Source organism: Microcaecilia unicolor, chromosome 6 (assembly GCF_901765095.1).
Source record: "Microcaecilia unicolor chromosome 6, aMicUni1.1, whole genome shotgun sequence".
NCBI classification, from domain to species: domain Eukaryota; kingdom Metazoa; phylum Chordata; class Amphibia; order Gymnophiona; family Siphonopidae; genus Microcaecilia; species Microcaecilia unicolor.
In genome coordinates, this window is record NC_044036.1 from 342,008,283 (window position 1) to 342,020,836 (window position 12,554).

Below are 12,554 nucleotides of genomic sequence, written 5' to 3' on the forward strand. Positions count from 1 at the left end.
GTTCACAGACTCTGGTGTGAACAAATCTCTCTATATAAAAGGCACCACCAACGTTCTAAGTGAAGCCTCCAGCCCAAAGTGTGAAGGGGGAGAGATATCCGGTTTCCCCATGAGTGTCTGTCCCGCCCTCACTCTCTCTGTAACACAAACAGTGAAGGAAAACACAGCAAAGCACGAAATCAACTCGCTCTCTTTACAGTGAAGGACGGAGAGAGGGCAGAAGCCCTCACTATCTCTGTAACACAAACATAGCAGGAAACTTAACACTGAAGGACTCGACTCCGAGGAGGGAGGGGACAGAGAGCACAGGGGAAGGGAGAGAGGGCAGGGACACACACTCCCACATGCACACAGAAGAAAACCTTGCTAGCCCCCGTTTCATTTGCATCAGAAACGGGGCTTTTTTACTAGTAAGTACATAAGTAATGCCACACTGGGAAAAGACCAAGGGTCCATCGAGCCCAGCATTCTGTCCCCGACCGGCCAATCCAGGCCAAGGGCACCTGGCAAGCTTCCCAAACATACAAACATTCTATACATGTTATTCCCGGAATTGTGGATTTTTCCCCAGTCCATTTAGTAGCGGTTTATGGACTTGTCCTTTAGGAAACCGTCTAACCCCTTTTTAAACTTTGCTAAGCTAACCGCCTTCACCACGTTCTCCGGCAACGAATTCCAAAGTTTAATTATGCGTTGGGTGAAGACATTTTTGTCCAATTTGTTTTAAATTTACTACACTGTAGTTTCATCGCATGCCCCCTAGTCCTACTATTTTTGGAAAAAGTGAACAGACGCTTCACATCCACCTGTTCCACTCCACTCATTATTTTATATACCTGTATCATGTCTCCCCTCAGCCGTCTCTTCTCCAAGCTGAAAAGCCCTAGCCTCCTTAGTCTTTCTTCATAGGGAAGAAGTTCCATCCCCGGCCCACATAGTGATGATGTGGTAAGATAAGGATCATGTGGAACGGTCACATTAGGGAATCGTAAAGTGGAAGAGTTGCAGTATGTCCATTACGTACTTTAGTTTTGCTGTGTTGCAGAGTACAGGCATTTAAGTTGGGTTCGTAGGATATGCCTTTTGAAACAGGTTAGTTTTTAGTGATTTCGGGAAGTTTAGGTGGCCGTATGTTGTTTTCAAGGCTTTCGGAAAGGCGTTCCACAGTTGCGTGCATATGTAGGAGAAACTGGATGCGTAAATTGATTTGTATTTAAGTTCCTTTGCAGCTTGGGTAGTGGAGATTTAGATAAGTCCTTGATGATGTGGATGTGTTTCTGGTTGGTAGGTCCATGAGGTCTGTCCTATATCCCGGGACTTCAGCAAAGATAATTTTATGAACCAGGGTGCAGATTTTGAAAGCAATATGTTCTTTGATTGGGAGCCAGTGTAGTTTTTCACAGAAGGGTTTTGTACTTTCAAATTGCGGTTTACCAAATATAAGCCTGGCTGCCGTGTTTTGAGCGGTCTGAAGTTTCTTTAAGGTTTGTTCTTTGCATCCCGCATTAAGTACCTCACACGATCCCAAAACAGTACATTCTATGCATCTTATCCTAGAAATAGGCCTTAGGTTTTCCCAAGTTCACCTTAATTATGGCTTATGGACTGTTCTCTTAGGAAATTATCCAAACTTTTTTTTTAAACCCAACTGAGCTAACTGATTTTTACCACAATTTTCTAGCAATAAAGTCCAGAGTTTAATAACAGCTTGAGTGAAGAAATATTTTCTCTGGTTTGTTTTAAATTTACTTGAAAGCATGGCTCTTCTCCCGAGCTTTTAATACATGTGACCGACTATACACTCACTCCATACCTGGACTAGCTTGCTGCACACCCTAGAACTTAGCCATCTATTTATCACAATTGTCTCTCTGTACTACCCCTCTTGTCCCCATCTATATGTAACCCGGGTCACATTACAGTGGTGGAAATAAGTATTTGATCCCTTGCTGATTTTGTAAGTTTACCCACTGACAAAGACATGAGCAGCCCATAATTGAAGGGTAGGTTATTGGTAACAGTGAGAGATAGCACATCACAAATTAAATCCGGAAAATCACATTGTGGAAAGTATATGAATTTATTTGCATTCTGCAGAGGGAAATAAGTATTTGATCCCCCACCAACCAGTAAGAGATCTGGCCCCTACAGACCAGGTAGATGCTCCAAATCAACTCGTTACCTGCATGACAGACAGCTGTCGGCAATGGTCACCTGTATGAAAGACACCTGTCCACAGACTCAGTGAATCAGTCAGACTCTAACCTCTACAAAATGGCCAAGAGCAAGGAGCTGTCTAAGGATGTCAGGGACAAGATCATACACCTGCACAAGGCTGGAATGGGCTACAAAACCATCAGTAAGACGCTGGGCGAGAAGGAGACAACTGTTGGTGCCATAGTAAGAAAATGGAAGAAGTACAAAATGACTGTCAATCGACAAAGATCTGGGGCTCCACGCAAAATCTCACCTCGTGGGGTATCCTTGATCATGAGGAAGGTTAGAAATCAGCCTACAACTACAAGGGGGGAACTTGTCAATGATCTCAAGGCAGCTGGGACCACTGTCACCACGAAAACCATTGGTAACACATTACGACATAACGGATTGCAATCCTGCAGTGCCCGCAAGGTCCTCCTGCTCCGGAAGGCACATGTGACGGCCCGTCTGAAGTTTGCCAGTGAACACCTGGATGATGCCGAGAGTGATTGGGAGAAGGTGCTGTGGTCAGATGAGACAAAAATTGAGCTCTTTGGCATGAACTCAACTCGCCGTGTTTGGAGGAAGAGAAATGCTGCCTATGACCCAAAGAACACCGTCCCCACTGTCAAGCATGGAGGTGGAAATGTTATGTTTTGGGGGTGTTTCTCTGCTAAGGGCACAGGACTACTTCACCGCATCAATGGGAGAATGGATGGGGCCATGTACCGTACAATTCTGAGTGACAACCTCCTTCCCTCCGCCAGGGCCTTAAAAATGGGTCGTGGCTGGGTCTTCCAGCACGACAATGACCCAAAACATACAGCCAAGGCAACAAAGGAGTGGCTCAGGAAGAAGCACATTAGGGTCATGGAGTGGCCTAGCCAGTCACCAGACCTTAATCCCATTGAAAACTTATGGAGGGAGCTGAAGCTGCGAGTTGCCAAGCGACAGCCCAGAACTCTTAATGATTTAGAGATGATCTGCAAAGAGGAGTGGACCAAAATTCCTCCTAACATGTGTGCAAACCTCATCATCAACTACAGAAGACGTCTGACCGCTGTGCTTGCCAACAAGGGTTTTGCCACCAAGTATTAGGTCTTGTTTGCCAGAGGGATTAAATACTTATTTCCCTCTGCAGAATGCAAATAAATTCATATACTTTCCACAATGTGATTTTCCGGATTTAATTTGTGATGTGCTATCTCTCACTGTTACCAATAACCTACCCTTCAATTATGGGCTGCTCATGTCTTTGTCAGTGGGCAAACTTACAAAATCAGCAAGGGATCAAATACTTATTTCCACCACTGTATATCCACCACTAGCTCAGTCTCTCGGGGTCAGAGCACCCTGTAGACTCAGGCCACATGTAGTACATTCTTTTCCGCCTTCACTCTTTCCACTCACGCCATCACATAATTCACCATTCAAGCTTCAGAGTGGGTCAAGGTCCGGAATAGGGATCGGGGAGACTGGGGTGTACAGTTAAATCTTCATAAGAGTGCAAATGTCCTTGCTCTCACTCCACAGAACCATTTTCTACTCCAAGGATTTGATTTTTATGCCAAGCTCAACTTTATTGAATTTTCTGCAATCAGTAGGCAAAACAGCTCTTAATCTTGACTCCAAATGTCTCCTGTCCATCTGAGATTGTGTACTATAACCTAAACTGCCTTCCACCTTATTTCACATGGTAAACCCCAAGGGGAGCCGAAAAACACCAAGAAACAAAGACTTTTTCCGTCACACCTTGATAGAGCATTTATGGCAAAACTTTGGCCACAGTTGAGGTGAATGAATGTTTATAAACTGAAGAGGTCTCCTTCACTAAAGCTAAGTTTGCTTTGTGTCTTTTTCTCGTTTTGAACTCACAATGTTCTGGTCCCTCTGTTTGAAGATAAATGACGTTTTAGCATTCTTTCTGAAAAGGTTTTTTTTTTTTAACGCCGGTGAATAGTAACATAGTAAATGACAGCAGATAAAGACATGAATGGTCCATCCAGTCTGCTCAACAACATAAACTCATTATACATGGTATGTGATACTTTATATTTATACCCGAGTTTGATTTGTCCTTGCCATTCTCAGGGCGTAGACTGTAGAAGTCTGCCCAGCACTGGTTTTGCTTCCCAATTACCAGCGTCACCACCCAATCTCTGCTGAGATTCCACGGAACCATTCCTTCTAAACAGGATTCCTTTGTGTTTATCCCACGCACGTTTGAATTCCATTATCGTTTTCATCTCCACCACCTCCCGCGGGAGGGCATTCCATGGGTCCACCACTCTGTCCGGTTAGCTCCTAATTCAAAACTTAACCAGCCGAGGTCATGGCATAAATAGGACCATAACATAGTAGACGACGGCAGAAAAAGACCTGCACGGTCCATCCAGTCTGCCCAACAAGACAACCCATATGTGCTACTTTTTGTGTGTACCCTACACTTTGATTTGTACCTGTGCTCTTCAGGGCACAGACCGTATAAGTCTGGCCAGCACTATCCCCGCCTCCCAACCACCAGCCCCACCTCCCACCACCGGCTCTGGCACAGACCATATAAGTCTGCCCAGCACTATCCCCGCCTCCCAACCACCAGCCCCGCCTCCCACCACCGGCTCTGGCACAGACCATATAAGTCTGCCCAGCACTATCCCCGCCTCCCAACCACCAGCCCCACCTCTCACCACTCCCCGTTAAAAATCCTATCATCTTTTATTTAAAAAAAAAAAAAAAAAAAGCACGGGTGGAGGAGCGGGAACTGAGGCTTTTTCCCTTTTCAAGATTTTTTTTTTTTTTTTAGATTGCATGTCATTCCACTATAACTTTTTTTGAGATGTGACCAGAATTGCACACAATATTCCAGGTGTGGTCGCACCATGGAACAATACAAAGGCATTATAACATTCCCATTTTTGCTTTCCATTCCTTTCCTAATAATTCCTAACATTATGTTTGCTTTCTTAGATGCCACTACACAGCAGAGGGATTCAATGTATCATCAATGACGACGCCTAGATCCTTTTCCAGGGCAGTGACTCCTAATGTGGGACCTTGTATCATGTAACTACAGTTCGGGTTCCTCCTCCCCACATGCATCACTTTGCACTTGCTCACAATAAAAGTCATCTGCCATCTGGATGCCCAGTCACCCAGTCTCATATCCTCTTGCGATTGTGTGTTTCAGTTTCTCTAACTCATCAGCATTGAATACCGTATCTGGTACTTGTATGTCCCCCCCGGCATCTTCCTTGGTGAAGACCAAAGCACAGAATTAATCTGTCTGCTATGGCCTTGTCTTCTCTGAGTACCCCTTTTAGCTCTCGATCATCTAGCAGTTCGGCTTCTTGCTTTTAATATACGTAAAATAATTTTTTTTAACGTTTTTGCCTCCAACACAATCTTCTTTTCAAAGTCTCTCTTTGCCTTCCTTATCAGCGCTTTGCATTTGACTTACCATTCCTTATGCCTATTATTTTCAGTTGGATTCTTTCTTCCATTTTCTGAAGGATTTTTTTTTTTTAAGCTCTAGTAGCTTCCTTCACCTAGCTTTTAACCATGCCAGCTGTTTGGCCTTCTTTCCTCCTTGATTGGTAAGTTGAATACTGCCAGCAATAATTGGGAATGACATATGGTTTTGTTTTGTTACATTTGTACCCCGCGCTTTCCAGTGGCGTAGCCAGACTGCCATTTTGGATGGGCCTGAACCCAAAGTGGGTGGGCACAAAATTTTCTCTCTACCCCCCTCCCCCAGCAAAATTTAGTCACGCTAATCAGATGCATTTGTCACAAAGGGTAAAGTGCTGCTTCTCAGTGCATCAGATTTCAGAAAATTTATTTAATAGCCTAACACCCTTTTCAGTGAGCTTTCAGAGGCCAAAACCTCCTGCCTCAGGTCAGTATAATGCTGTTACGGTATCCTCTCCTGACCTAAGGAAGGAAGTATTGGTCTCTGAAACTTCATTAACACAGGTACCATATTACTTTATCCTAAATTAAAAATAAAATTATTTTCTTTACCTTTGTTGTATGGCCATTTACTTTTTCTCATTGTGTTGCTCCCAGTCTCTAGATTCTGCTTTCCTTCGTTTTCGCTTAACTCTTCTGCCACGGTTTCCTGGCCATTTCTCATTTTTCTCTCCTTTTTCTTTGCTTTCTTCAATATTTTTCTGCCTCTCTCTCTCTCTCTCTCTGTCCTGATTTAATTCATTCTTACTATCCATTCTTTAATTTCCTTCATCTACTTATGGCTTTTCATCTTTTTCTCACCCTTGTTCTCCCCATGCCCCTTCCTCTTATTCTCCAGTCTTTCACTACTCTCCTTTTCCATCCAGCAGCTCTCTTCTTTCTCTCCCCATCCTTCCAGTCTCCCCTCTCTCGCCCCATCCTTCCAGTAGTCTCTCCTCTTTCTTTCTGCATCCTTCCGTCCAGTGTCACCTTTCTCCCTACCCTTCCATCCAGCGTCTTCCCTCTTTCTCTCCCCATCCTTCCATCCATCTACCCTCTCTCCTGATCCTTCCATCTAATGTCTCTCTCTCCCTTTCTAACCAGTCTCTGTATTTCTCTACCCTTTTCTGTTCAGTGTCCCTTCTCTATCCACATCCTTCCAGTCTCTCCCCTTTCTCTCTGCATCCTTTCATCCATCTCCCCTCTTTCTCTCCCCATCCTTCCATCTGTTTTCCCTCTTTTCTCTTTTCTTCGAGGCCCGCCCTGCATGCCAGCGCCAGCTCCCATTGCTGGCTACTGCTGCTTTTCCTGTTGAGCAGCAGGGCCGGCGCTACAAAAAGAAGAAGCACTAACGCTAAGGACGAAAAATGTAAAAAAAAAAAAAAAAGCGCGGCACCGGCAGGCACTGTCTAGGCAGCCTTGAGGCATTGGCTGCTGGCTCGCAGGCTCCTCCCGTCTCTTACGTTACTGCCCCTGCGTCGCTCCAGGGGCAGTGACGTAGAAGATGGGAGGAGCCTACGAGCCAGCAGCCAATGCCTCAAGGCTGCCTAGACAGTGCCTGCCGGTGCCGCGCTTTTTTAACATTTTTTGTCCTTAGCGTTAGCGCTTCTTTTTATAGCGCCGGCCCTGCTGCTCAACAGGAAAAGCAGCAGTAGCCGGCAATGGGAGCTGGGGCTGGCACTGGGCAGGTGGGTGGGCCTGGGCCCAGCCAGGCCCACCCGTAGCTACGCCCCTGGCGCTTTCCCACTCATGGCAGGCTCAATGCAGCTTACATGGGGCAATGGAGGGTTAAGTGACTTGCCCAGAGTCACAAGGAGCTGCCTGTGCCTGAAGTGGGAATCGAACTCAGTTCCTCAGTTCCCCACGACCAAAGTCCACCACCCTAACCACTAGGCCACTCCTCGACACCAGCCACTCCTCCAAGACCTCATCATGTTTGGCTGCCTATAGGTTGTGTATTTTTTTTTCTAGTAATTACCTTCTAAGGCTGTAGAAATTTATGGTTTGACATTTGGCCTATGCTAACTTGTGGTAAGTTGCTGGTCAGCAACTCAGAGCCAGAGACTCCTATGACTAAGGACACCTGCAGTATCCTGATAAACAATCAAAAGGAGAAGTGGGTGTGGGTGAAATTGTAGCTTCAGCAAGAGGGTGGGGGCATTACAAGGACATAGGTCAAACCATTATCCAATAAAAACGTAGGCTTATATACATGACAGGCCCTAACTGTCCGTGCAATGAGGGAATAAATGAAAGGAGTTGGAAGATGGTAGAAAGTGCTGGAACAGGACTGACCATAAAAGGAAACAATGTTCTGGAAAGATGCACATTCATTAGGTGTGAAGGGTAATTATGCCACATTGAGCCTGCAAAGAGGTGGGATAATATGGGATACAAATGCAATAAATAAATAAATAATTATAATTAAGACGTTAAGGAAAGAAAGGTATATAAGAGGGAAAAGAATTGAGGATGGCGAGCCTCAGTGTGTCCACATTAACAGGTGGACATATTGACAGCTCCCAGGGAAAACTCTATGCGCTATATATTATATACTTCGTTTGGGCTTTTGTTTGTTAACTATTTCAATAATTACTTGTTGGCTTGACAATTTGAATAAACATTTATTACGTTTAATACTTATTTAGGAGCCAGAGTCTTTCTTGCCTAGGGGAGAAAAGATTTACTCTACGGTCCAGCCTCCAGGAGACCTCCAGAAGGTCACTCCTGTCTCTGAGGCAAAGACAGGAGTTGCAGTTGGCATGGTGGAGACTTGACAACACAGAAAGAGAGTGGGAAATGGACCAATGACTCCAGGAGAACGGGAGATAAGAAGAACCACTTTATTCAATGAATCATTGAATAAAGTGGTTCTTTGAAATCTTATCTCCCGTTGAGTCATTGAATAAAGTGGTTCTTTGAAATCTTATCTCCCGTTCTCCTGGAGTCATTGGTCCATTTCCCACTCTCTTTCTGTGCTGTTATTTTGACATGGGAGTTAAGTGTTCATCCACTTAGGTGGATTACTCTCTCCTTTTTTGGAGACTTGACAAACCATGGCATGGGTGTCTGGGGCCCACACAGAGTGGCAGGCAGAGCTCTGGCCACCTTCTGGGCAGACTGGATGGACCATGTAGCCAGGACCCAAGTCCAGTATTTCCAGGCATGAAGGTGACGAACATGTTAATGAAAGACATCCAGTTGCTGAAGGGGAGACCGTAGTCTAAGATGTTGGAGGAACATATTCCAGAGCTCTGGGCCTTGAATGGAGAAAACTGAGTGCAAAGTATTATCAAAGACAATTTCTGCCAAGGACCGGACAATCAAATGATTCTGATTAGTTGATCAGAGTGACTTAGGAGGAGAACACGGTGTCAGAAAGCATGAGAGAATTAACACTTCACTGGAGCTGTGGATTTTATTAGTAATAGTAATTTTTAAGTTATCCTGATGTGAGAGAAGCCAATAAGCTGCCTTCAGAAGAGAGGGTCAGATCTTATTTTTTTTTTGCTCCTGTAATGAGTTTGACATTAGTGTTTTGTAGTAACTGTAGGCATTTCCACTCAGTGATCCTATCCCTCCCCGTGTGCAGCATTGCCCCTGTCTCTATGCTGCCTCCATGCCCAGCATCTCTTCTCTATCCCTGTCCCTCCCCATGTGCAGATTCTCACCTCTCTTCCCTCCCCCTCCACAGGGCCAACATCTCTCGTTCTCACCACTATGGTCCTTGCCCCTCCCTCCTTCCACTGGTCCAGCAACACACTTTCCCTTTCCTCTATTGGTCCAGTATCTGTCTCCATCTCCCCTTGATCCAGCATCTCTCCCTCTGTTGATCCAGGGTTTCTCACCCCCCCCCCCCACCCTCCCTTCCTCTATTGGTCTGGTCTCTCTCTTCCCCTTACACTTCCCTTCTCTTCTTCCTTTTTAATCTGGTGCAGCCTCTTCCTCCACAGGTCCAACAATTTCCCCCCCTCCATCCCCAAAGGTCTAGCACCTCTCCCTCTGCGGGTCAGGCCTCTTCTAACTCATTATGGATTGCCAGCAGCAGCAGTTATGAAAACGGTACCTCCAACTGGCCCATGGACCTTCCCTCTGTCACATCCCACCCATAGGAATTTGCATCAGAGGAGGCAGGACACAGCAGAGAAGACCCTGGACCAACCAGAGACAACTTGTCTTCATCCCTGCTGATGACTCACAGTGAGTTGGAGGACAGCAGGGGGGGGGGGGGGAGCATGAAGGGAAGGAAAAAGAGAGCAGGGAGGAGGAAGGCTCTGATCTAACAGTAAGTGACCCTTGCCAGTGGGTAGCCCTGCACTCTGCTAGGCTTACTCAAAAGGTAGCTATGCCCCCCCTGCCACATTCCCTTTCTCCCTCCTGATCACTTCCAGCTGGAAAGAAGTATCATGAGTGTCTGTCACCAATGAGAGGACACTAGACCTTACCAAGGCTTTGAATATGCTTTTTTGGATAGCGAGTAGTAGGGAATACACCTGTTTGCTTTACTCATACTACCCCTCTCCTCAAGACCCTTCACTGGCTCCCTATCCGTTTTCGCATCCTGTTCAAACTTCTTCTACTAACCTATAAATGTATTCACTCTGCTGCTCCCCAGTATCTCTCCACACTCGTCCTTCCCTACACCCCTTCCCGTGCACTCCGCTCCATGGATAAATCCTTCTTATCTGTTCCCTTCTCCACTACTGCCAACTCCAGACTTCGCGCCTTCTGTCTCGCTGCACCCTACGCCTGGAATAAACTTCCTGAGCCCCTACGTCTTGCCCCATCCTTGGCCACCTTTAAATCTAGACTGAAAGCCCATCTCTTTAACATGCTTTTGACTCGTAACCACTTGTAACCACTCGCCTCCACCTACCCTCCTCTCTTCCTTCCCGTTCACATTAATTGATTTGATTTGCTTACTTTATTTTTTGTCTATTAGATTGTAAGCTCTTTGAGCAGGGACTGTCTTTCTTCTATGTTTGTGCAGCGCTGCGTAAGCCTTGTTGCGCTATAGAAATGCTAAATAGTAGTAGTAGTAGTCTCTTGTAATCAGAGGTGATATTGTGATGTCATAATGCCTCAGGCCACCAATAAGAGCCAACCTCATCAGTGATGTCACAATGGCTTGATTGTCCTATACTTGGCTCACTTTTATTACATAGCTCTTTGAGCAGGGACTGTCTTTCTTCTATGTTTGTGCAGCGCTGCGTATGCCTTGTAGCGCTATAGAAATGCTAAATAATAGTAGTAGTAGTTTTTCTGCTCTGTACCATTAGCGCAGCCAAATGGATAATTCTGGGTGGGGATGAAATGTCCTCTCTGTCCCCTACAACTCCCCCTGCTGCCCAGCTTGGCCATAGCTTTTCTGAGTCAGCGACCCTGGCATCTTGCACATGCTCAATTTTCACACGAAAAGCTTTAGTCACACTTAATAATGGCCAACAATCTTCAATCATATGAAATTGGTTTATTGAACCAGCAATATTTTACATTTCAGTTAGTACCAAAAGAAAAAAAAAAAAAAAAGTCTTCCATCCATAAAACTGGTCCAGTGTTTCCAAAACCTGCCCTGAGGGAATGTCAGCCAGTCAGGTTTTCAGGATATCCACAATGAATATTCATGAGATCGATCTGCATGCCCTGCCTCCTTGGTATGCAAATTTCTCTCAGGCATATCGGTTGTGAATATCCTGAAAACCTGACTGGCTGGGGTTTGGGACAGGTTTGGGAACCCCAGATCTGGACATTTACTAGAATGATCAGTGGCAGTTGCTCAGCATTCAGTAACCATGAAAATGACATTATTTTCTCTTTTGTTAGGTTTATTAAACCTCGTTTTCACTCCAGTGAGCAGTGATGCTATGTAAGGCACTCAGATTTCTATAATGTGCTTGTGAGCACCTCTGGGAAGGCCTTTTTCCCTTCCACACAGCATCAAACTTCATCTGCACCGACACGAACCTCATTAACTCAGGCCTTTCCATCTTCATTATAGGCAGTTGCAAGCATCTTAGAATCTAACAAAGGGTCACATTCATTAAGACATGTTAATTCAAGCACATAGCTGGGTCCCAGCGAGATATGAATTACTTATTAACACAGTAAACAGGTCCTGGATTTTTAGAACCAGGATATCTTATTTTGGGTAACATAGTTCCCTACAAAAACTCCCAAACCAATTCCTTTTCCTACAATGAGCAATCCTTCCCTCTCTTCTCAGTGGCTGGGCAGTGCTGGAACAATCCACCCTGCTGTTTATCTGAACGCCAGTCCACGCTGCTCGTTTTCTGAGTTTAAGTCGTCATGCTATTTTCTGTATTTCGCTGTTCAATAAATAATATCTATTTTACTAGCTCACGTGTACTCTTAACATAAGCCTGATACAATTGCTGTGAAGCGGGGCAGGATAATTAATCTTTTCCGCTCTGTCACAGGTTTCTAACTCTGCTTTCATTAGAACTCAGAAATATGAAGAAATGCATAGCCGAGGAAACTCCTTCTGAGCTAGGACCTGCTATGGCTGGGTAGCGAGAGCATCTATTCCTGGAAAGACAGAGGTGCTTCATTTTTGAAACCTATCGCAAAAGCCCCAACCGATACCGGCGCTGTGGAGGATCCCTTCCCACGCAGGTCTCTTGCGCTTCCAGATCAGGACATCCCTCGCTGAAGACCGCAGGCTCAGCACCGAGAGGAGGGAAAGCACATTTTAATTAAGTTTTCACTAAGAACTATTCTTATTCAAACAAAATTCTTCAACAGCAAAATACTTAAACATTTGTTCTATCAAGTCAGGTGAAAAAAAAAAAAAAAAGAAGGGTGACAGACTACACATGGACCTGGTGCCTTCCTGGACCTTGTGCTACAGAAGCACAAACGGAAGCCTGCCGTCTTCCTGTTCTCTGGCT